At 37.5% G+C, this 26,562-nt stretch overlaps 1 long non-coding RNA gene across 1 annotated transcript in view; it reads left to right on the top strand.

Annotated features, from left to right (window-relative positions):
- The window catches only part of LOC134794132 (uncharacterized), a 331,004-nt gene extending 320,918 nt beyond the window's left edge, over positions 1–10,086 (top strand). The window contains exon 2 of the long non-coding RNA XR_010144639.1: positions 9,619–10,086. This is a non-coding gene — a long non-coding RNA (uncharacterized LOC134794132). The remainder of the gene's footprint in view (positions 1–9,618) is intronic.
- The last annotated feature ends 16,476 nt before the right edge of the window (positions 10,087–26,562 follow it).

The raw sequence follows: 26,562 nt of genomic DNA on the forward strand, positions 1-26,562 counted from the left end.
AAGAAAGTTGAACATAAAAGTAAATAAATAGTTTACCACGAAATGGTCCCGCCTCAGCATAAATGCTAACCCAAAAGTCAGCGCTGATCTTCCGGTGAGATCATTTGTGGGTCACGAACGCAGAGCTGTACGACACGGTCCCATCATAAAAATGAACGCGACTTTGCTTTTCGAGTTAATATGATTTATATAAATCCGAAGAATGCTTCTAATTACATGAGGCTACTAGTAAAAGCATTGCATCAAAATAAACGTTTTTCACCAGTCACAGTCGTTGCAAAATCGTAAATTGTACAAACATGTCTCCCATTTATTCCAAGAATGTATCTACTTTATAATACTCGTATCACGGCGAAGTCCTACAGTGTTCGCTGTTAGATAAAATTCTCAGCGAACAGTACCCTTACCAATGGTTTAAAGGTATTTTGCCAATAGTTACCTGAAAATAAAGATTTTCATTTCATTTAAATGAGTTTTCATTGACCGTTTGCTAGTGAATACACAAATAGTGATTTGTATGTCAAGTTATTTTTTTTTTATTAAGGTTCAAAAGTCGCTGAACAAAATGTTGGTCAGTTTGAGGAGTAAAGCCTACGCGAGGCGTAGACTAGCAAGATCTTGCATGTAATTTAAGTTACATTGCCGACTACTAAGGTAAACTGCATTAAATAACGCAATGTAATTTTGGTAAAATACCGCAATGTAATGAGAATATAATGATATGCGTTCATCGCTCCTGACTGGCCCACCCGGTATAAAAAAATACTATTTAATATTTTCCTATATTAAAACAAATTTTGACTTAAACACGTGAGTAACCCGTTTTATACCTACATTTAATGTATGGCTAGGTCAATAACCGGCTTAATCTTGATTATTATTCAGTTATTCAAAAAAACCCTACAACAATAGCTTTATAATCCAAATTAAATTAGTGAGCGCTCAAAACCCGAGGTTGTTCAACAACTTTTCAAAAAGTTTGCCGACAATAAGTAAAGAAGCACAGTGAGAGCTTTCGAGTGGAACTAAGTTTCTTTTTTTCAGAGTATTCATCAATCTTTTCTGAGATTTCTTTACGTTTAGAAAATCCATTAAAAGATAGGGTGCCTGACTGCTATAGTTATTGGCCAGTAATTAGTAATTGGCCACTCTTAATAATAAGGTTTCAATTAGCTTGTTTCTTTCTGATTTGGAAGCCAATTTTTGTATGCCCAATTACTATATGTACTGGCCAATAACTGCTATTGTTATTGGCCAGTATATAGTAATTGGCCACTCTTAATAATAAGGTTTCAATTAGCTTGTTTCTTTCTGATTTGGAAGGCAATTTTTGTATGCCCTACTGTTATTATTACTATATGTACTGGCCAATAACTATAGCAGTCACCCTACCTAATGTATAATGGGTCATGTCCGTCTGTCTATCGAGACACTTTTAACCCGACTACTACTGGATAAGTTATCAAAATCAAAAATGATTTATTGTCAGGCAACAAATGCCCATAACTGAAAACCGCCGTGTCGTCGAAATTATTTTAAGCTTGTAAGGTTTTTATAATAATATGTATGCTAGTTTTAAGGTATTTATCTATGGGCGTGAAAATAAAATATTTTAAATTTTTTTTTTCATTTTTTAACATAACTAACCTACATACAATCATTTCAAATTATATTCTTAAAAACTAAAATGCCTTCAAAAGCTTTCGATAGAAACTCATGGTAATGACCTAGACTAGAACTAAATGCATTTGTACTTAGTAATGCCTTGTTAGTTCGAGATTTTACAATGCCATTTAGTTTTAAAATAACAAAGTCATTGGCAAATGCTGCTTTAAAATTGTATTTTTAATTACCTTGATGTCTTTCATAGAAATGTTGCTGTGTAAAATGCTTAGTAAGTAACTTACGGAAAAAAAATATTTTTCTTCTTGATAATGGTTGCCGATTGAAAATCCGCATTAAATAATAATAAACCTTTTTGTTGATTAAAAAAATTAGTTTTGACATTCGAAATGTCTTTTCGTTCGCTCCAGTATAGAGTCCGATTTCACGAAAAAGTGCGATCCCCTTATATCTCAGAAAGTTGTGAAGATATGATATTAAAAAAAGGCTCAAAAGACGGATAATCACGAGAGCTATAAGGTGCAAAAATAATTATTCGAGAAAGTCAAAAACAAAAAAAGTTATGGTCGAAATAGTGATAATAAAATTCAATATTTTCCGAATTTTTGATTTTGGTGCTCGATAATTTGGAAACGAAGAATGATATCAAAAATTTTAGAAAAACGGCTCTGGACAATTTAGTCAGCTAGAATTTGAGCCTAAAACAAAGACGATCGGGTTAAGGGTTTGCCCTGTAGCCTAACCTTAAAATAGTCAAAAAGTCAGAACGACATTTTTCACATGACATTTATGACTTCATGCTTCGCAGAATTCGTTATCGGTGTTTGTTGTGAATTATCGGCATTATGACGGCAGAATAACACTTGCACTGCGTGGGCTATCAAAATCGCTGCAGATTTTTCTTGGTCTAACTCTATCTATCCTGTTTGGGGGAGGGAGAGGGAGAGGGAGAGCGAGAGGGAGAGCGAGAGCGAGAGCGAGAGCGAGAGCGAGAGCGAGAGCGAGAGCGAGAGCGAGAGCGAGAGGGAGAGGGAGAAATAGAAATAACTGTATTCGTGAGCACAAACACAAAATAAAAACATAAAAAAGAGAAAGTGCCACGAAATGGTCTCACCTCAGCATGTTGCTGGCGGCTGCTAGCAGATAGCTGATGCTGAACCCTGGCAGTACCTAGTGGAGCTCGGGTTTAATACAACATAAGCACACGCTGTTTTGGTCATCGGACTCGTCTCGATGAGCACTTAGGAGAGTAGTACCCAAGATAGAGCTGATGCTGAACCCTGGCTGTACCTAAAGGAACTCAGGTTTGTTGCAACATAGGCACACGCTGTTTTGGTCATCCGACTCGTCTTGATGAGCACTTAGGAGAGTAGTACCCAAGATAGAGCGGATGCTGAACCCTGGTTGTACTTAGCGGAACTCAGGTTTGGTGCAACATAGGCACGCGCTGTTTTGGACATCTCTCGTCGCGTCAAACTGCAGTCAAGAAAATTTCATATCTTGCAGCAAATGGGCCGCTGCCGATCAAGACTCGAGTGACGATAACGGCGATGTGGCTACCACTTCTCGAGTTGACTACGGATTTGCCGTGTAATAATTTTCTTGTACTTTGAACATTAATATATCCTGTTTATTAATCGAAAAATGAAATATGTACCTATACTTATGCGCCACGGCGACAATTATTCAAACTACGATACGCGTGTGGAAATTTTGCAATTTGTTTGTTCACATGCGTTATGTCCAGGATACTTATGTTAATCTAAGAATAAAATAATTATCATTCAACGTTGTAGTTTTATTTTGTAACTTTTTCCTTATCCAGACTTTCTCGTCACTCAGCGACAATATTTTTTCGAATTCCGTAGATTCATTTCCAATGTGCTCGATAGTTGTGTGAGGCACGAAATCTGTGAATTTTTAAATGATTTGATTTTTTTTGTTACAATTATGTAACAAAAAAAATAAAAAAATAAAAAATATTAATTTGAATTCATTTTAAAGAGAAAACGAAAAAATACAGTAATGGAGCTAGAACCTTGATTCCCTTTCTTCCTTGGATTTATCTAAACAATTTAACGTTGAAAGATATGTTGACAAATAAATGGTTGTATTGGATGCCATTAACTACCATGTTTTATCTCTCTAGCTACATCCGCGCCTATATCTCTTGTAATGTCACCTGCAATAATATGTCACTCTTCGAAGGCCGCAAAAATATGTGACACGCTCTTATGGCTCTACAAATATTTTTCAGTGCGTCAGATATCTTTGCGGCCTCCGTTGTGTAACATATTAATTGCAGGTGACTGCACCAACAAATTTCTACGTTCATAAATCCCTTGAACTCCCCTCAGCCAACATATTAGGATATGATCCTCTAAAGCCATTCGTAGAGGCTTAAAGTACTAAGCTGGAATATATGTCGCGCTCCCGTGAGTTTACGATTTACTGTAACGAGCCTTCTTTGGAAATTAACTTAATCAACTTTCTAATAATTACCACTGATTAGTCTTATTCTTGATGAACTGGTCTGTGTTCATTGTTATAATTTCGTTTTAAACAATGATAATGACTATAATTATATCCTACCTCTTGTTTTACTTATAAAATGACCCAATTTCCGTCTGTGAAATTGAGCCATATATATTATTAAGACTTAAATTTGAAAAAAAAAACATTAAACCTAAGCTCTTTTGATCCTGATATATATAAAATTAAATAATATTTCAGCCCAGCAATATACGTCCCATTGCTGGACACGGGCCTACTCTCATGCACGAGTGAGATTGGGCTATAAACCCCGCGTTAACCCAATGCAGGTTGGGGACTTCACGTAGGTACCTTTGAATTTATTCCTGATATAATAAGAAAAAGAATGTGGCCATACAGTTTTACTGTGCGTCGATCCCTTTAACTCATACAAAGTCAATGAAAAATGGTAACAGAACTATAAACCCTTTTTTTTCGTAAGAATGGAAAAAAATATAATTCAGAGTAGAAATAACAAAGTTTTCAACTTAAAAAAGTGTTGTATAAGAAGACAGCTTTCCGTAAAATTGCCTAATTTTCACCAAATTTGTTTAGAGGTGACATCTAAATAACAATACACCAGACGACCTTTGAAACTACATAAAAAGTTGCGAAATTAGTTACAAGTAGGTACAACGAATGCGGCAAGGGAATGAAATCAATGGCAGTCATAGGGGCGGGTCAACAATATAATATATCAAATTTGGGATTAGGCGGCCCACGCAATGACGTCACGTGTTATATGCACAGCACATAGTTATAATAATATTACCCTCGTATTCAAGTTTAAGGGCCCGATTCGGATTTTGAAATAGATATCTATTAGACATCTTTTAGACATCACCAAGATACGATAACGATATGTTTAAGATCTAACCTGTCAAATTTGACATTTGCGCGATTCTGGAGATACTGTTGAACGATTTCCACAGGATATGACTTAGTGATCCAATTCACATGTAATAGATATCTTACTCTATCTAACGTAAAACTGACATTGGTTGCCCGAATTGCGCTGCAAAAGAGAATTAGTTGATATCTAAACTATAACGTATCTAGAATGGATCTAGTACGTGTCGTCTCTTGTGAATATCTTGAATTTCGAATACGGCAGTAAGCCAGTCCAGACGGGATGATCAAATCGAACGATTTAAGTTTGAATTGGCCGCTGGTACTCAAACCGTTGTAAAACTGTACTGTAGGGTCATACACATTTTATTGTATTCAGAGCTTAACTCGTATGCGCCTTTCCTTTAGACATCGCAAAGTTAAGAGAATCAAAGGCAAGTTTTTGAACTGCAAAGGCCTGTAAAGGCGGGATACATTTTTTCAGCACTTGAGACTCAAAGTCATAAACTTTTGATGTGATTGTCCACAGAAGTGACTATTTTCATGAATATATGTTTGACCCTGTACCGATACTTACATACGTGTAAGTACTCTACGATACGAGACATGTAAGTTTTTCGCTTACAAACTTTACATACATACATTCTTTGAAACAAGTTACCGAATGTAGAAAGAGGAAGTTGCAAGCAACTACGAAACTCAATTTTGATGTGTTTTATGCATTAAGAGGCACACGAACCCGCCACCAACGCCGCCGCCGCCGTCGCCAGTCGTGCAATGTCGTGGCCGAGCCGTAAATCGGTTCACTGAACGCTGAGCGTAGTTTCTTTGCAATAAAGAAGTTCCGAGGAATTTTCTTCGAGACGACGTTGACGAAATTGCTATAATGTGAATTTTCTATTCAGGGTTTTCTAATAAGTTGTGAGTAATTTAATTTGAAGTTTGTCAATAAACGAGACGCTGGCTGTTTTGGCTAGTAGGTACTATGAAGTTTGAGATACCATTGTATATTTACGGACTTAAGAGAATTGGTACTTAAGAAATTCTTTAGGACTTAGGTACTTCTTAAATAAAAGATTTGGCACATTTGGATGAGGCACCGTGCACCGTGTTAGCTGTGTCAAAATCGCAAGAAGTGATACATAGGATTCTTATGGACGCGACCAAGAAGGTCTTTTCTGTAGACAATACAATTAAAGTTAACTACCCGGGTACAGGCGGGTGCATATATAGGTATATCAGGTATTATTTGAGTCTTAAGGACTGAACGCGCGGCGCGCTCATTCTTTCTTCCGTGGACTGAACAAATTTAATGTATCACGCCGCCTGTAAAGTTGCAGAGTAAAAATTAGCTTTAATTTTCTTAATTTAATTTAATTCATTTATTAAAGAGACAACAGTGGCCCATAATGGTTAGTAAAAGAGATTAAAAACGAAGTTTCTTATCTTCACGATGTTACAGGAAAGACGCAAGTTAACCATAGAGTTATGATTGTCGAGTTAACCATAGAATAAAATGTGTCAATCCCCACTGCATTTAAGTCGCAGTGTCATCAACCACCACCACCACAATGCAGACCTTTACAGGATATACAATTTCGTAGCGGTATCCCAGACTAACTTCTCAAGCAATATAGATGCTTGTCCAATCAAGCGCGCAAACAACCATTACTATCTATTGCACGGCCATTGTTCTTAGTATATCACCCGGGAAACGTATGGCCTGCCAGTGAGTTTGCTGAGATACATCGCTCTCTCGAGGTGTTGACATGATGAAGTGGCTAAGGTGCGGAAACCCCCTACTATTATTTAATTAATGCCTACTATACGCCTTTGACTATGCCTATTATTCGCTTCTGTACTGCCTATGTCATATATTTGTGTTTTGTACAATAAAGAGTTTATACATACAGGCATACATACATATTATATCCATATCCACACTATACCTAATAATTATTGTAAATGCGAAAGTGTGTCTGCCTGCAGTCTGGTGTCAGTTCACGCTTAAACTGCTGAACTGATTGGGTTATAATTTGGTATAGAGATAGTTTTAGGTATAGTGTTATTTTAAACATCACACTTCTATAAAATTATGACGTATAAATAAAAATAACACTTGCACTGCGTATGCTATCAAAATCGTTGCAGACTTTTCTTGGTCTAAAAGAGGCTCTATCAATATTATAATTTAATAAAAACATTAATGAGCAAAAAAACAATAAATAGTCTCGAGGCGACTTCGCCATTTTGAACTTCTACCGGAAAATTAATAACTACCTACCAAATGTCAAAGAAATTGTCAAGATTTTTAAACTTCACAGCAGTTTATTTAAAAGCAGTTGAACAGCTCTCGAAGCCTGGATCAACTAGCATTTGAAAGAAACTCTAAATGGAATTTTATCGTCATTCCAATCGTTTTATTTTCATTGAGCTGCTTTGAAAAGAAAACCAATAGGAATATTTTAACGACAATCAATGGCTATTTAACTACAATTTGAATCGAGGGAACTATTCAATACCCAGGTGCACATTTAAAAGCGTTTAGTTCAGAAAACCTTAATGGTAAGGGAGTATTAAATTAAGTACCTACACTTTTTTTAATACCATCCTCGTCGGTGGCAAACAAGCATACTGTCAATTCTCATACCACATACCGTATGTGTCAAAGGTGAAAGTGACAATAATTTAACATTAACGTTTTTTGTCACTCGTTATCTTGTATAGACATAATTATAAAGTATTTAATCAAAATCAAAAGTTGGCGTATATGTAGGTACAGAGACATTTATTTCTAGTAAAATTTCTAAAATATAGCCTATGTGTAGCCTAATATGTAAGTAAAACGATTGCTAGAGATTATTTACTTAATAGATAGATAGGCAATTAAATATTAGATAATCTTACACAAACGTACCTATTAGTCCTACAATAATACTTAAAGAGACTTGTGTTATGGATACCTACTAAACGCCGATATAAAAAAAAATATTTATATTAAATACTTATATTCATATAAAACATCCGTCGGTAACTCTGAATCAAATATCGATGATAAATAAACAAAAAGCTCTTATTGGGATTCGAACCGGGACCTCCAGCTTCGTAAGCAGGGTCACCACTAGGGTTGCCAACTTTTTTTTGGTAAAATATAGTATTTTCCAGAATAAGCCATCAAAAATATAGTACATTTCAAAAAAAATATAGTACTTTTAGATAAAATACTAAACATGAGTGTAAAATACGTTTAATCGGAAATATAGTATTTTAGCGTACTATATATTTTTCCAAAAGTATATAGTACAGAGAGCCAAAATATAGTACAATACTATATAATATAGTACGGTTGGCAACCCTAGTCACCACCGACTAGGCAAGGAAGCAGTTTACAAATAAATGATCGTTTAGATTATAATTATTATGCTTTCCTGATTTTATATTCAAATGATACTTTTAAATAATGTCTTTTATTTCAAACTAGTATCATGTTTATTTGTCTTATCTATCTTAGACTATAGCTAAATCGCATTAATCCGGATTAATTACCAAAACTGTGTTAATTAATTCAATGTAATAATTCTCTTTCACTTCATTAACGAACAAGATGATCGCTCATAGTCAAAGTTATTAATATAATGTGTAAGTACTTTATGTCAATCTCTTTGATGTGGGTAATTTTATAATAAAATGGAACATTATAATATTATTGTTAGCTGGCTCTCCCAAATTCTAGTCTCGTATTGAAATTTAGTCTACTTTAAAAACGTCTTGAGAAGGTTATCAAAAACTACAATTTTCGCGGTTATTTCGATTTTTGACAATGTTGCGTTCGGCGCTCGAGGTCACAAACTTGGATTATACATTGGGCCAACATCATAAACAAGTATGCAAAAAATCAGAACTACCGGATTTGACGCTAACACTAACCAACCGCAATGAATCTAATTTGATGAAACATATTCAAAAACCACCGCTAGAAAACCTGCTTTCAAATAAAAAAATGCCGAGTACAAATTGGTTTACCCTTTTAAGAGCTACGGTGCCACAGACAGACACACACACACACACATAGGGGTCAAACTTATACCTAATATCCCTCTTTTTGAGTCGGTGGTTAAAAATACACTACTCATATTTAATACACAAACACGTTCCATACATAATATATTCTCTTCAGAAACTTTCCTCTTCGTGAAAAGAGTCTCGCATGACAATAGTGGTAATATATTACGCTTATATAAGTACGTCACCGTTCGCATAGGAAGTGATTTAGGGCACAAAAACGGCTGCAGCCGTGCGTGCTTCCGCTCCGCGAAGCCGATATGGTGCGTTGGGGTTATTACGTGTTCGTACCTTTCTTTTCCATTCACACTTAAGTAGGTTCACTTTACTGTAACACTATTTACGGTGTTCCTTCATTTTATTACATTTCACTACATTACCTTAACTTTATTTTGTTTGATTTGTATTTTAGATACGACCTTCAAGAAAAGAGCGTATCGTAAAATCAGGTAACTTTAGTCCACAACTCACAACTTTGGTCCAAGTTCAAGTTCCAGTAAAATATGTAGGTAGGTAATTAGGTATAAATATTTTTCAAATTATAATGAGTAGGTATCTGAGAAGCTTTTTTTTATACCATATCGGTGGCAAACAAGCATACGGCCCGCCTGATGGTAAGCAGTCACCGTAGCCTATGGACACCTGCAACTCCAGGGGTGTTACATGCGCGTTGCCGACCTTTTAAAAACCTGTACACTCCTTTTTTGAAGAACCCCGTACTGTAGACCCTCGGGAAAACCTCGGAAGGGAGCTCATTCCACAGCCGGAGCGTCCGTGGGAGGAAATTCCTCTTAAATCGCATAGTACGCGACCATTTAGGTTCTAGGGTGTGAGGATGAACACCCTGCCGACGGCGACCGGTGCGGTGATAGAAAGCGGCCGTTGGCATCATGTCAAACAATTCCTCAGAGCACAGCCCATTGTACAAGCGGTAGAACACACACAAGGAGGCAAAGTCTCTCCTTAGACTTAAAGGTTCAATACCACTTGTGAGTTTGGAATCATCGACGATTCGTACAGCGCGCCTTTGGACTGAGTCGAAGTGTCCAAGCTAGCATCCAGGTGCTCCTGCCCAAAGATGACAGCAGTAGGTACTCCATATGGGGTCTAACTTGCGATTTATAGAGCAGCAGTCTTTGCCCCGGAGTAAAGTATCGTCTCGCTTTATTGAGCACACCGAGTTTTTTGGATGCCAGCGCAGCCTTACCTTCCAGGTGGCTACGGAATTGGACGTCACTGGAAATGTCGACACCGAGGATCCCAATACTCCCTGACATGGTAAGGGCTGTGCCTTGGAACTGTGGGACCACAGTAATTGGGGTTTTCTTAGCGGTGAACGCCCAAACTTGTGTCTTGGTGGGGTTGAATCGCACTAAATTGTCCCGACCCCACACCGAAACTCTGGATAGAGTGCTTTCAATGTCCGACACAAGCTTTTCATAGCTCTCCAGCACCACAGAACGAGGGATATTGGCACGGCCTGTGTAATAGGCATCCCCAGTACTGTCATCTGCATGATCTGCATAGCAATGAATGTCATCGATAGATAACATGTCATGTCAGCTTAATATCAGGCTATTCGTCTGCTCGTTTGCTTACAATATCATAAAAAAAATGATCTTGGATCGATGTCGACCCCATTTAAAATACGTAATTAAATTAAATTAAACTAATATTGATTAAGTTAATATAACTTAAGTGTAATATAACTTTTAAGTATTAAATAATATAGTTTTTAAGCCTTATCTTATAATATGTATTACAATATGTATATGTAACACAATGGGATCACTGTTATCTTTTGAAATAAGTAATTGAATTGAATTGAATTGATTAAAATATCTTTCGATTTCAAAACTCCGACAGTGAAACTCTGTTCGGTACCTGCGTAAGACAATTCCGAAACATATCGCCTGAGTGACTAAAAATAAATTAAATTCTGACTCACGACAATTTAAATTCGATTATTACAAACCTTTAAGGTATTAGTAGGTGTTGCAAGAGTACCAAGTGCTTCGTGCTTAGCCATTTTCGTAATTGTCCCAAGACACTTTACATTTACCAAATATTTTGTATATATCTTTGATAAGCATTCAAACGGTTATGTTGCTACGAGTCTGTTGTGTCTGAGAATACAGTGTGTATCTACCTATACAAATAATATTCAAGGTTCGGATGCATTATAAAGGGAAAAACTCAATAGGTACATATTAATAAATGCTTACCTATAAATTTATTATTATATGACTATTATTTGAAAAATAAAACATTATTTACGGATTAGAAACGTTAGGTAACTAGGCAGTTACAAAAAACATCAACATAACACAATTTAAAATTCGGTTAAAATATTTCTAAGCTGTTTTTTGCTAACACAATTTAAAATTCGGTTAAAATATTTCTAAGCTGTTTTTTGCTAACACAATTTAAAATTCGGTTAAAATATTTCTAAGCTGTTTTTTTGCTAACATAATTTAAAATTCGGTTAAAATATTTCTAAGCTGTTTTTTACTAAACAGAAAATTTAAATCACTGCCAACTTATAGCTTAGTCTAACTCTAGGATATCGCTGGAAAACCTTTTAGCATGCATAAAATACTGCCTAAAGCCGAGAAAATACCAAAATCTGCGCAATCAATATATTAAGTGTCAGATAAAACGCGGATAAAACTAATCTGTGGCTCCCGCGGGGCTCACGCAGAAAAAACAACCTTCTTATCTGCAAGTTTATTTTAGGCTTTAGTTACGATTATCGCTGCGGTGGCATAACACAGGCACAAGACAGGATAAAAACCATTGCTTCTAAGAATGTTAAGAGTCTCACGTACAGTCACCACACGGGTTTGTTTTCTATGGAAAGCATCACGTGATCGCCTGTCATGTCAGAAAAGTAAGCGCCGCGCCGGAAGCTCCGGCCCGGACACGGCCCAGTCTAACGTGAGTCATCCTTAAGTTACGCTTGAATGTTGGATGGACTTGATATCGGGCTATGGGAGGAGACTAGCGGACAACTGTCGTGACAATCAGTCTCAAAATTGTAAAAGGCAGGTGGTGACTCGCCAACTCATTAAGTGGGCCCCGCAATGGCCGCACGCACAGTGCGACATCAGGGCAACACTTTGAAATTATTATTTATTATATAGTTCGAAGGACGCTTCTCTTTAATTTTGGGTCCCTTGGATGTCATGGAGACCTCTATTACTGTCGGGCAACTTACTAGTTGTAATACGGGGTAGTACGGATTAAAGGTTATGATAACAAATGTGTACGTGATGTTTGTGTTGTTGCCTTTATGATAAAATTAATGAGAATGTGGGGAACATCTTTAACACCATGGCGGGATGGAAAGGTAAGGTAGTAAAACAAAAGCAGGTTAGTAAGGTATCTACATTTTGTTAAAGATATAAATTTAATTGATATTGGTATTCTGGCCTCGGCCACTGGAAGGTCACTCTTTCTTTAGTACCTATGACATCTATTTCAGTTTAATTGGTATTGTATTAAACAATAATATTGAATCTAACACTTTAAACTCTCGCGTTTTGTACACATATTTAATTACCCCGAACATTTTTATAAACTAATTTCGGGTAGTTTAGTGTTGTTTTATTAATATCTCTGTTGACATTTGTTGGGACGTCAGTCTTTCCGTGACCACAGCTAGTGCAACTCAGCTGAAACGTCGGAATTAAAGGTAAAAACAATGAAATTATATCGCGGTAGACCCGTTTGTGTAATTAAATATGTAATAATATTGAATTGTTAAGTAAGCTCTGTACCTCTAGTGTAAATTTAATTCGATAGCGTGACGTCCCGTACATGTTTGCGTTAAGTGTCATTTTGTATGGGATGGGATTTTAAGTTTCCAAAACGTCCCGCTTAGCGCGCTGTTCAAAATCCCATACAAAAACACACAACGCAAACGCGAACGCACGTCACGCTATGGAATGAAATGAACACTAGGGGTTTTGTTTTTAATATTAATGAACGTACAACTGCCACATGTTACCATGTATGTGGTTTGCATATCAGTTGAAAACGTTCACAGATCCAATTCCCACTAGCATGAAAAATACTTCGGTTAATGGCTCAAATTACTTCAGCCTCGAGGAATTATTCACCAAGAACTTGTCAGGCTATTACGTCATGCATGCTTATAGGGTTCCGTGGCCGCTGAAGGCTAGCTACGACGTCTGGCTGACCAGACACATCTGCCAGATCTGACTGACACACAGATCTAGAATGACGTTTTCACTTAAGGATAATTAAAGTGTACAAAGGGGAAGCCATTACGTATATAAACATTTGATCAGTGCGAAAGAGGTAGACTACAAATGATAAAACGTTACCACTTATTTTGAACTTCATAACGGCCGCTAGTAGCCGCTTGATTGTCCCAAAACGTAAGACATAGGACAACGTGTTTAGGAGATACTGTGGGTGCTTATAACTTGTACTAGTACACTGTTACAAAAGCAAATAATTTACGCAATCACATGTTATCACTTCCAATGACAATTGACATCCTAATTCTGGTTTTCGTCATACTTTAGATAAGCAATCTTTAATAGGTATTCAAGATCTGTGGACGGACAAGAAGTGAATCAAAATTGTGGGCAGTTTTGGGGACAATGTAGACATACTAGAAACATTGAACCTATAATGAGTTAATGACCCATTTAGAAGCAAGCTGTGTAATTGTATCATACGTTTGTGAGACGTGTCAAACTCTAAATTGCATTTAGCCACCTGCGGTGGCTGCGGTCATCAATAATTTGGTCGGAATGAAGCTGACCGACTAGCGGGAGTGGCTACACGTTTCAATCCAATATAGGTTACTTGCTTATATTACTCTCCTGAGAGCTTAATTAATGATACTAGTAAGATCTCCTCCTCATTTTAGCGTTTTCCCAGTTGCATCCTGAAAGAGCCCGTGGGCCGCTTTGGCAACAATCCCAAAAATTGTCCTAGGCACTAATGTATACCGAAGCGCTGCCATCTGACCTTCCAACTGAGAGTGTAAATAGACCTTATTGGGATGAGTCTGATTTATTCACTATATCATCCTTCACCAAAAAGCTATATATTAGTAAATTAACATCAATTAATATATTTCGTAAATAAGATCTGCTGATTATGGTAAATTTATTTAAGTTAAGACTATATGAGTAGTAATTAATTTCGTACACTTATCCCATATCTCACATTATCTTAATTATGTCTTTTCTTAGCGCTACGAGTAGATCATTCTAACTTTGGAACCCTAAAAAGTATTGGCTCTCGCTTCGTTGCGCTTAAAATATGTGGCGTCTTACACCTGGGACTTGGAACTTATTCACTACTTTCCAATTCAGACTTTTTCCTTTTATATTATAGGTATGTGTCTACTGTCTACTAAAACACACAAGGGATTATTTATTTGTTTCGACAAATAAATAATCTAGACATTTTAATGAAAAACGACACATTTGGGAGTACCAAGACAATTTCGGGGTTTTAAATGAAAGCTTACTACAAATATTAACTCTCATTTATCGTAATCTCATTGAACAACAAACCTTTCTGAAATAAAAATAATTGAGAAATACAAGCTTAACCTAATAAATAAGTACATCTTATTTTAATAAGTATACATAACACCAAAATGGATGCCGCTCAGCATTATGACTGATCCTTAGCCGTGATGTTTGTTTTTAGGGCAACCAATTAAGTGGAAAACACAATAAATATTATTAAATTTGGTACATTTATCTGAGGCCACGGCCGCCCCCCCTTAAAATGGGGGTACCTAAAATACCTTTAAACCTGAAAACATTGGTTCCTGAAGTCCTAGAACTGTGAAATTTTGTGTGGTAGCAGTGATTGGAATGCTAATAAAAAACAACAATAAAAAATACCAAAAAGTTTTCGAAGTGCAGATGTAAACCGGCTTCACGTAAACCAGCCAAGTAGCGCCCTCTATATTGGCACTGTTTCTTGTCGTAAACTTTTCGAAACCTTACTTACCTACAAACACAAGGGAGGTTCTGTGAGCTGTATAACCTAGCGAACATAGCCTAAATAAGAGTAGCCTATTATCTAGAAGTGTAGCCTGTATTGACACAAAAATTGGTTTATCGAACCTGATTTGCAGTTACATTGTCGGAATGCGAAGGCCGATGGGGTGCACTTCGCAAATGTGTACCGTAAAATGGGGTGAGTAGGCGCAAAACCGACATTCAAACCTCGATAACATTTTATTTTTACATATGCAAACTGAATGGTGTATATAATAAGTGTTCCGGACGTTTGTATTTTAGTTTTAATTTTATTTTGGGCAGTTCCATTTCATAACTTTGACGATAAACAGGAAATTCCACCTCACCCCGTAGTCCCTCGTAATTGGGGTGAGATGGGTTTTCATAAAAAGGTGATTTTGGAAGATTGTTTTAAATTGTAATACATTATTTTTGTAGCATATGCCTTAAAATCCCATCTCACCCCCCTTTCATTCCTTCTCTCCCCATTCATAACCCAACTCTTCCCGCGAACCCTACTCACCCCATTTTACGGTACATATTGGAATTTGCAAGAACCATGCAATCCATGCATGCATTTAGACACTTCAAACAGTTCCCAACGGTTTGGGACTCGCATGCGTGTAGAGATTTCAAAACACCAGTGTAACGCGACCGATACCGGTTTCTTTACCTCTTGACTCGCATCGCATGTGATAAGTGAGAGATTTTAATATTTATTCAATAAATTCTGCTCACAACATTTGGCGAAAATAAGTTGAATAATACACAAAAGCTTCGTAAAAATCCTACTAAAAATGCGTAATTTTATGTGTGATTGAACTCATCTATTAGGTACCGTCAACAGGAGTGAATAGGGATGGCTGGGGTGAATAGGGACAAAACTTGAAATGTGACTTACCTGACAATTTCTTAAAAAATACCCACACATTTTACATCATTCGATTGAAAATAATAGAGTACATTTTGTATGATACAATTTGTGTGGGTATTTCTAAGAAATTGTCAGGTAAAAATCACATTTCAAGTTATTTCCTTATTCACCCCAATTGGTAATATTTTTGTTAAGATTAACTAAAATTAGAATTCAATGACAACGATGTCCGCCTCATTCAATAACAATCAAAAGAGTCAAATCAAAAACCATCTATTTTCAAATAAAATCATTTACGCCAATTTACGCCACCTTAAATGCAATCTTCATGTGATTTTAAGCTTCTTGACGGAATCCTTGCTAGCGCAGGGTCACTCCCGGTACTCGATTGTGGCATTACTCGGCATCGATATGCGAATATGTGAGGATTGTGCCTTTGATTGGATTAACTCTGTATTTGAGAAAGCTAATTGGGAACGTGCTTGACGGAGCTGCCGCATATAATTTACTGATATTGGAGATGTGTGTGAAATCTATATATGTAATAACACAACTTGGGGAGCAAAATTAAATCAAATTATTTTATAATTATTATGATTTGTGATTTGACACACTACTCCATAGTAGTGTAGTATTAGTGTGTGTATATGCATGGGCATATATATACACACATTAATACTACACCGTGGGCTCAAGTAACCCGTCAGACTTTAATAGTACATTATTGTCGAGGCTCGGAAGTAGCTACTTGCAGGCTGAGGATTCGTTTTAAACGGACGACCTTGGGAGTCCGTTTAATTGAATCCGAAGCCAGCAAGTAGCCTTCCAGACGAGTCATATATAGTGCTTTTCTCAAAAATGGTGCAAGAAATATAAATATCATAGAAATATTTTACAAAAGCAACTTTCTTACGTATATATTTTCACAGAAAAAAGTAGAAACAATTGAAAAAGTTAGCATTGCCGCCTTTTTATTTTTTTAATAAAAAAATAGAAGTGTATTTTTCTGCCGAAAATACGCCAACCTATTTGAGACAGCTAAATAGTCGCGGTACTAATCATCTGTTTAGTTGTGGCTTATTGTTTACTTTATAATTATAACATATATCTTTCTAGCTTAGCTTAAATGTTTTAGTTATAAGTGTTTATTGTGTATGCAAAAAACGTAAGCTATCTATGCGAACGTATTAATAGCTATGCTGTTGTTTACTTATAAGCATTAGTGTATACGTATGATGTTACCTATGTCAAAGTTATAAACACTGAGTTGTTAAAAAGTTTATAATGAGCGCCTATAGCTCACTAAACTATATTAATTTATTGATATTACTGTCTAGGATGCAAATGTACACTAGATTTAGTAATTACCTTGTAATACATTATGTTAAATAAAGAACTTATAAAAAAAAAAAAACATCTGTTTGGCTGTTTAATGGGCCTGTGCCTTCATTTGATATGGCCATTTCAATTTTTAAAAAGTTTGGAACTTGACAAATAATGGAATTTGTATGCAACATTGCAGTCCCAAAATCGAGACTGCAATGTTTTTAACTTTTTAATTTTTGACTGACCATAAACTATGCGCTTCGCAACCTATTTTTTAAACGGCAAAGTCGACTTTGCCGTCCATTTTTGAGAAAAGGTGTATTATCGGCCGCATTTAGAGACTAAAATGTCATATTAGAACAAATTTTTAATGGTTTTAGACTCTTTTTATGGTTTGAGACAGCTTACGAATCGATTAAGTTACGAGAGAAAGGCCTCAAGATTGCTATTCATAAGTACTTTATTATCAATCAATCAATCAATCAATCATTTATTTATTTCTTTGAATGTGGTACATTAAAGATGTAATAACAGAATTTTGTTCAGCACATCCTGCCTGAATAGGCATAGAAATAGTGAGTCTTACCTAAACTGCATGCAAGTAATGATTATGTACATTAAAATTTAACATTAAATTATAAGTAATATCAAAAATATAAATCATAGAAGTCACAAGTAAACATTAATTTCATTCAATAAAAGTATACAAATAATTATAAACCCCTAGATTCTCGGGGGAGCCTCACCCCTAGAGAACGCGTCCCCAGGTGGCGGATAGGGGAACGCTCGGTAGATATGCCGGGCAGGAGGGAAATAAAATACCTCCCGCGGACCAACAGGCCGGAGAAGGACACTCCGTATCAAACCCCTGTCACGAGCTGCTTCGAAATATTTGAAGAGAAGGTCATGATAGTGCTGTGGGCTTGGCCTGGCTTACAGAAGGGATGGCGGCGGATGAACTCAAACTGAGCGAACGGCGGCTCCCACGCTTTGTGAAGGCGATGGTCTTGGCGTCAGGTGGTAACCGGCCGTAAAACTTATAACCAAAAATTTCTTCTTGTGCAATGATAAAGACAACAAAAGGGAAAACGATAGAGGCTAGGGCGTCCCCCGCAAGCGACGTGAATGCAACGAATGCGAACATAAAATGTAAACATACTAGGGCGTCCCCCCGAAGCGACGGATATGACAAGAACAAATGTTCGCCTGACACTACCAAGAAGTGCACTCGTTTAAGGCTAGGGACATGGAACCTAGGTTCTATGACCGGACGTAGTGCAGAACTAAGTCGAATACTTTATGACAGAGACATAAACATATGCTGCATTCAGGAAACAAAGTGGCAGGGTTCCAAGTCCCGCGACATTGGATATGGATATCAACTTATTTACCATGGAACTGAAACAAAACGCAACGGAGTGGCAATAGCGCTCGATAAAAACCTCAAGCAAAGAATAATCAGTGTAGAGCGAAAAAGCGATCGCCTTATTGCAGTAAAATTAGCGATGGATAATCAGCCGGCCCTAAATGTAGTCTCGGCATATGCTCCACAGACCGGATGCACATCTAAGGAAAAGGAGGCCTTCTGGGAAGAGTTTGACGAGATTGTGCTCAATGTGCCAGTGGAAGAGCCTATTCATATCGGAGGCGATTTAAATGGGCATGTGGGAGCCAGAAGTGATGCACATCGGGACGCACATGGCGGGTACGGGTACGGAAAACAGAACCAAGAAGGAATAGATATTCTGAATTTTGCTACTAAATTTAACTATAAAATCATTAACACATGTTTTAAGAAAAAGGAGGAACATCTTATTACTTATAAGAGCGGAAGGGCAGCAACACAAATTGATTACATGATTTCCCCAAAATCGATGCTAAAATGGTACCGCGATTGCAAAGTCATTCCAGGGGAAGCTCTAACAGCGCAGCACAGACTATTAGTAGCAGTCATGCAACTTCCGAAACCGGTTAGGACCCACGTAGACAAAACCGAGCGAATAAAATGGAAGAACATACACAGTGCCAAGGGTAACCATTTCATCGACCGCATAAAAACCTATTTAAACCAAGATATTGATGACAAAGAAAAGCCGGCGCACGAAAAGTGGACAGATTTCGAAACGTATTGCCAGGAAAACGCAAGAAAGATACTGGGCGTATCTAAAGGCCGCCTTGCTATGGCAAAAGACACTACATGGTGGAATAGCGATATCAAAGAATTAATCAATGCTAAGCGCGACGCGTTTAAACTATGGCAAAGATCTGGACTAGAGGAAGACCGAGAGGGTTACAAAACGTTGAAAACCATAACAAAAGCTGCAGTCGCGCAAACAAGAGCAATGTCTAACCAAAAGTTCTATGAGAAATTGGAAAGCGCCCCGGATGAAACTACCATATTCAAAATTGCTAAACAACGTCACAAATCATCACTGGATATCAAGTGCAATAAATATATAAAAGACGATCAAGGTAGATTACTGACAGAAAACGCATCAATAAACCGTAGATGGAAACAATATTATGAAACACTCCTTAATGAAGAGTATGCTAGTGAGCCACTACCAGAGCTACCACCTTCTGAGGGACCTATAGACTGTATATCACCAACAGAAATAAAACTCGCGTTACGCCAAATGAAGTACCACAAATCCGTTGGACCTGATAACGTGCCGGCTGACATCTGGAAAATATTGGGAGAGGATTCACTACCCTGGCTCACAGATCTCTTCAATAGGATTTTAATACAGCGACAAATACCACACTCTTGGCGCAGGAGCTATCTTTGTCCCATATACAAAAATAAAGGCGACGTCGCTAATTGTAACAGCTACAGGGGTATAAAGTTAACATCGCACACCCTAAAGCTGTGGGAACGAGTAATTGGAGCACGGATAACAGCGATTGCTAAAACCACAGAAAACCAGTTCGGCTTTACTGCAGGAAGATCTACCATAGAGGCTATACAGACTTTAAGAATACTTATGGACAAATATAAAATAAATAAGGAAAATCTGTATATGGTCTTCATAGACCTCGAAAAGGCATTCGATAGGGTACCGAGAAAGCTGGTATGGCAGTCGCTCCGATCGCAGAAAGTGCCTGAAGTTTACATTGACTTGATCCGAAACATGTATCAGGATGTCACCACCCAGATCCGTAGCACCGCTGGTATAACCCACCCGTTTAAAGTCGAAGTAGGAGTTCATCAGGGATCAGCTCTGAGCCCATTATTATTTAACCTGTGTATGGATTACATCACAAGAAACATCCAAAAAGAGATCCCATGGAGTTTATTGTATGCAGACGACATAGTGCTGGTGGAGAACAACGCATCAGAGCTCCAAAAAGTTTTAGACGGATGGGTAGCTGAAATCGAAAAACACGGTCTACGAGTGAGCCGCACCAAAACGGAGTTTATGGAATGCGACTTCGGAGGAACTGAGGAGGTTGGCTGCAATCTTGTAGTGGACGGCAATAAAATCCCAAAGGTTTCGCGTTTTAAATACCTCGGCTCTATGCTAACAGATGACTCAAAAATCGATCGAGATGTGGACCATCGAGTTAATACGGCTTGGCTTAAATGGAGAACGCTGTCCGGCGTTCTGTGTGATAGAAAAGTGCCAATAAAAACTAAGGGAAAAGTATATAAGGCGGCCGTCAGACCTACCATGACATACGGTTCCGAATGCTGGGCAACTTTGAAGAAGCACGAACAAAAGCTACACACAGCAGAGATGAAAATGCTCCGTTGGGCAGGAGGCGTGACGCGCTTGGATAAAGTACGAAACGAATATGTAAGAGGTTCCTTCAAAGTTGCACCAATAGCCGAGAAGGTCAAGGAGGGGCGACTAAGATGGTACGGGCACGTCATGAGGCGAGACGATAGCTACTCCGTAAAAACAGTGCTGAACATTAGCACGCAGCGATCAAGAGGCAGAGGCAGACCGCCCGCCACTTGGTGGTACACTGTCGAAAGGGACCTAAAAACTCAGAATATCCCATTGTTGACAACCCAGGACAGACCGGCCTGGCGCAAACGCACAAGAAGGCCCGACCCCAAATGAAGTTGGGATTAAGGGCAGGAAGAAGAAGAAGAAAAGTATACAAATAATTAATAATTCAGGTAGTCAAATAATTGGTTCTACGTCAAATAATAATATAATAATAGTCAAGCCTAGTTTAACTTGTTAAGGAGCTTCTAGGAACTCTGTTATTGAGTAAAAACATTTATCGATCAAATAGGTAGTGAACAGCTTCTTAAATCGATGAACCGGGAGATTTCTCATATGTATCGGTATTTTATTAAATATTCTTGGTGCCATTCCAAAGAAACTATTTCGCATTAATGCCGTTTTCATAGGCTGAATGTATAACTGTCCCTCATATTGAGGGCGTATTGGCTGATTACGCCTCTCTGATACACTTGTAAACAAATGTGGATTTCGTTTTACGAATAGAGCTAAGATAAAAAGAATTATTAACAAAGCGCTAAGATTTTTCAAAAACTGGCTGAACTCACTGGACCTCAGACAAACATGTAAATAAAAAAAGGTCTATGCAGCACTGCAGCTACTAATCACCGGATTCCAATACAATTCTAACTACAAGAAGGTACCAGATGTAGTGCATAATCCTTTACATAGTATTTTCTCGGAAACGTTCGTATTTGTCATGCTTCTTCAGCCAACCTCAGTACTTTTTGTACTGAGACTGACTGATATGGCGCGACACGTTTGTACACGTTTCCGTGAAAATACGAAGATAAAGGATTATGCACTACATCTGTACAATCTACAACTTGGGGAGCAAAATTAAATCAAATTATTTTATAATTATTATAATTTGTGATTTGACACACTACTCCATAGTAGTGTAGTATTAGTGTGTGTATATGCACTTTACAATCGATCGCATCCGTTTCGCTGTAACTGCGGGTTAACGTCAAAAGTCAAAGGTAACAAGCTTGAGTTTGCATTCCGCGTCGTTTCATTTGAAATTCACTGGAAACAAGGATGTCAGAGCCTTTTGTAAACCAAAACAACATTGAACAATTAAATTTAAACTGTCACGAGTCATACTAACTAAACACTAAGATAATAGACACGTGTCAGTATAGTTCAGTGCTTTTGCTAGATAGGTAGTTGACCTTCAATAGCTTGGTATGATAGCAAATTTTATTAAATATTCTGTGGAACCATCTACCTACCACAGTTTCCTTTTCAAAATATATATTTTTTAGTAGAGCGACGGTTGAAATACAAATTGAAGTGTGAAAAATGATGAGAAATTGCCGACACTCGTGGGTACGTGGTCGGCATGGGAATGATGACAGCGTCTCTAATACTTTCAAAAATTTGCCTACAACGTACACTTCTTGGAGTAGAATTGAAGTGGGTCTGTGAGTACAGACGACAGTATTAAAAAATGTGTATCCCTTGCAAAATCAATAAAAACCGGCCAAGTGCGAGTCGGACTCGCACACGAAGGGTTCCGTACCATTACGCAAAAAACGGCAAATAAGTAGATCAGTTTATTGTATGGGAGCCCCACTTAAATATTAACTTTATTTTGTTTTTAGTATTTGTTGTTATAGCGGCAACAGAAATACATCATCTGTAAAAAATTCAACTGTCTATATAGTTATCACGGTTCATGAGATACAGCCTGGTGACAGACAGACAGTCAGACAGACAGATGGACGGACAGTGGAGTCTTAGTAATAGGATCCCGTTTTTACCCTTTGGGTACGGAATCCTAAAAAAAAACAATAAAACAAAATGTCGTGCAGAATAAGGCATTTAATAAACGATGCCAGCCTCGGCGCCTGAACAATTACATTAGCAATTGTTCCGTTTGACCGCTCCGGCAAGTCTCGCATAAATAAGCGCTTGCATTCATTTAAATCCATTCAACCAATGTCGCTTAAGAATGCTTCTTTTTAAATATTTCTACTGTTTCTTATGCACTCTACTTATTATGAATCTACTTATTTTTAGTCGCACGTCTACTCTGGTGACACAACTGTTGTATTTTTTTTTTAATCTAGGCAAAGATTTACTCTACAAACCAAATTGATTTAATCCTGTATAGGTATTCACTTTTATTAACATTTTAGGTGTTTGCTGTTGTATTAGAAAAAAAATGGTGTGCAACGGTACGAGTACATAATTACGAGTAGGGAGATCTTAAAATTCTAGGGCTTATCTTTATTCTTTACAAACTTCGTCTCGTTTTATAAGTTCGGCCCTTAAATTTTAAGAACCCTTAGGTTTTATGTACCTGCCTATTGCACAAAATACTATTTCACGCCACTGTTCGGAAATGTGGCAATAGATGGTCTAAAACCAAGCTGGAAAGTAGGCAATAGCTGTAGCACCTGAACTACCACTACTACAATGCTTCATTGTTATCATCATCTGTCATTGGTGACGGTTCGCTACAGCAATGAGTATCATTTAAAACATAAAAATCAATAAAAGGTCTTTTTTGGCGCAACTTTATCCTTCAAAAATAAAATTAGGTAATTTATAGGACCAATTTCTTGTTTAAAAAAAAAGAAATGTCAAAACCATTCAGGTCATTTTTTTTTTAACAATTATCCATTCAGTTCACGCTTAAGGCGATTCTTACTTTTGTAGCTGTTTGTGGTTTTTTTTTAGCAAAAACGCTTCTAAATTTAGAGTCGGTTTGAAGCAAATAACAGAAAAACGCCTCTTATAAGTGATAAAAAAAGTAAAAAAGGCGGGATCTGAAAATACTTACTGAATTGGATAGTGTAAATTGTGTTTGACTAAAAAATACAAGAAACACGTATATCTACGCTCGCTATAAAAGTAATGCCTCGGCCGGAAACGCTAAAGATGGACTCGTATCATTTGAGGGCCTCCACTAACGTGTCGGCCCTCAAACGACTCATCCATCTTTTAGCGGTTTTCCGTCCTCTCCTACAATGTACTATTGTACAATATAATAAAATTATGTTTACTACTTACTTTTAAAAGCTATTAAGCAGATCTTAGTTTGCTATTGCATTAATGTTGATATTTTCTAAATAATCCCATTTTTCTGCTTACCTAATATTCGTTCTTCATTCACGTGTGATTGTAATTACTGTAATTAGCTCTCCCCGCTCCATCAAACATCGTTAGCAATGAATCTGGTCTTCGGGGATTAGATTTGCCAATTACTTGTTGGTACATCATTAAGTATTGGACATATTATTACTTCAGGGTGCCTCAGGGACTCGATACGCGTGTACTGATTAGGCCGATTAGGTTTTCTTTATAATATAACTTGCAGAATATTGTAATCTCTAGACATTGGTCGGACTCAAAATGTATTTATTTATTGCCTGCCATAGGCTGCGTTTACACAAGAGATGTGCAAGGATGCGAAGCGAGGGATGCTTTTGTTAAGAAGGAATAAAATCACTTCATTTATCTATCCTCGCTCAGCAGAGCTCTAGTTGGCAATTTCCTATTGACCTACTGTTTTTTTATTCACACGCACTTACATATATTCAAAGCCCTTTCGATGAGCTGTTTCTCGTATGTATGTAAAAACTGTAAGAATATGTAATGGTGCAGCTCCACATATTTATGCATTACACTGTCGAACACGTCACACCCGCTTCCAACATATTGGTGATGTTTCCCCATTCCAATATTCATTCGGTGCGTTCCATATGAAGGCAAAATTCCCATTTACCGCGAAAAACGAAATCCGAAATTTGCTTATCTGCCTCTCTATTGCAGACTGCAAGAGCGATAAAGAGGCAGATAACGTTTTTCGATTCTTCGATGTGGCGGTAGCCCCTCTAACCGTTAGTATTCAGACTGCACCAGCATTACTGCTGCAGTATTGCCGCGGCGGGACATCACTGCTGACTACATTGCTGCCGCAAATGGCGAAAATCCGGGCAGCAACATCGAATTTGCCATTTGCTGCAGCAATACTGCTGCAGTCGACTGCATCACTGCAGGAAATGACAAAAGGAACATTTTATCGAGAAATCTATATTAAATTTGACTGCCGAAAAATGGACTTAAATGGACATTGCTTCGCCAATTTTTGAGATTTGCAGCAGTAATGTTGCGCTGCAATACTGCAGCAGTACCTAATGCTAGTGCTGTCTGAATCCGAACTGTACCTTCTGGATCACTCTCGATGTAAATCTGATCCCAGTTTAAAACGCAATTCCCTGGTTTTTGCGTCGCCGAACGTGCCAGATTAGCTAAATAAATTGCACGGTTACGAAAATCTCGCAAGATTTGTCTGATTAAATTCCTACGGAAAAATACAATTGGTATTCAGTTCGGGTGGGAAGGTCTATTATGTAGCCCTTTTGATATAGAAATTAGTGTCGAAGCCTGTTTATAATGATTTTCTTTGTTGAAATATTTTTCTGTAATATTTTGAACAAAATATCCTACAGAATGTTATTTGAAGCTGAGCTATAAAGGATGGCTTACTGTAGACCGGGCTGGGGCCGGGCCGGAGCTTCGTTTCGCTTCGTTTTCTATGGAAAGCACCACGTGATCACCGATCAGCCGTCATAGAAAAAGACATGTTGGACACCTCGGCCCGGGCTCGGCCGGTCTAGCGTGAGTCATCCTTAAGAGTGAGTTTTTGCGCTTATGCAATGCTGCTTATGCTTATGCAAGCGCATACAACGCACAACGAAGTCCCCTAGTCAAGATGACAATATATCAATGTTTTTCAATCTATTAAGTAACCACACACCTGCCTGACTAGGTGGGGTAAATGAAGCATAGTTTATTTTATTCGGGGCAAAAGAAACAGTATAAGAAAAGTCTTTCTATGTAAGAATTTTTAAGTTCATTTTATATGCATTGTTTTATTTTTTGGTAGGTTAAAACTACCTCTAACTGTTAATTTTCTACAAAGTTGTTCTCTTGCCTTAATGTCTGCCTTACCCTACCTAACCTTATGTTTTTCAATTTAAAAAGTTAAGTTAGTAGCAAGCCATTTACAAGCCCTTATTACGAATGCAAGTATTCCACACGGGCTCTGTAATACTTTTTTCAATTACACGAAGTTTGGAAAGGAGGGATTTATTAAAATACCCTTATAAATAAGTTTGGCGATACTGGCGAGTTGCCAGGGTGGCAGCCGTTCGACGGGTGTGTGTTCCTAATAGGAGACAACTTACACTATACGAAGGCATGGTTTTTATAATTCTTATAGACCGTTTCTTTGACTGCCATAGACGTCAACTGACGCGCGCGGTGACAGCCCAATATCAACCTTCGTGCA

This window comes from Cydia splendana, chromosome 1, assembly GCF_910591565.1.
Source record: "Cydia splendana chromosome 1, ilCydSple1.2, whole genome shotgun sequence".
NCBI lineage: Eukaryota > Metazoa > Arthropoda > Insecta > Lepidoptera > Tortricidae > Cydia > Cydia splendana.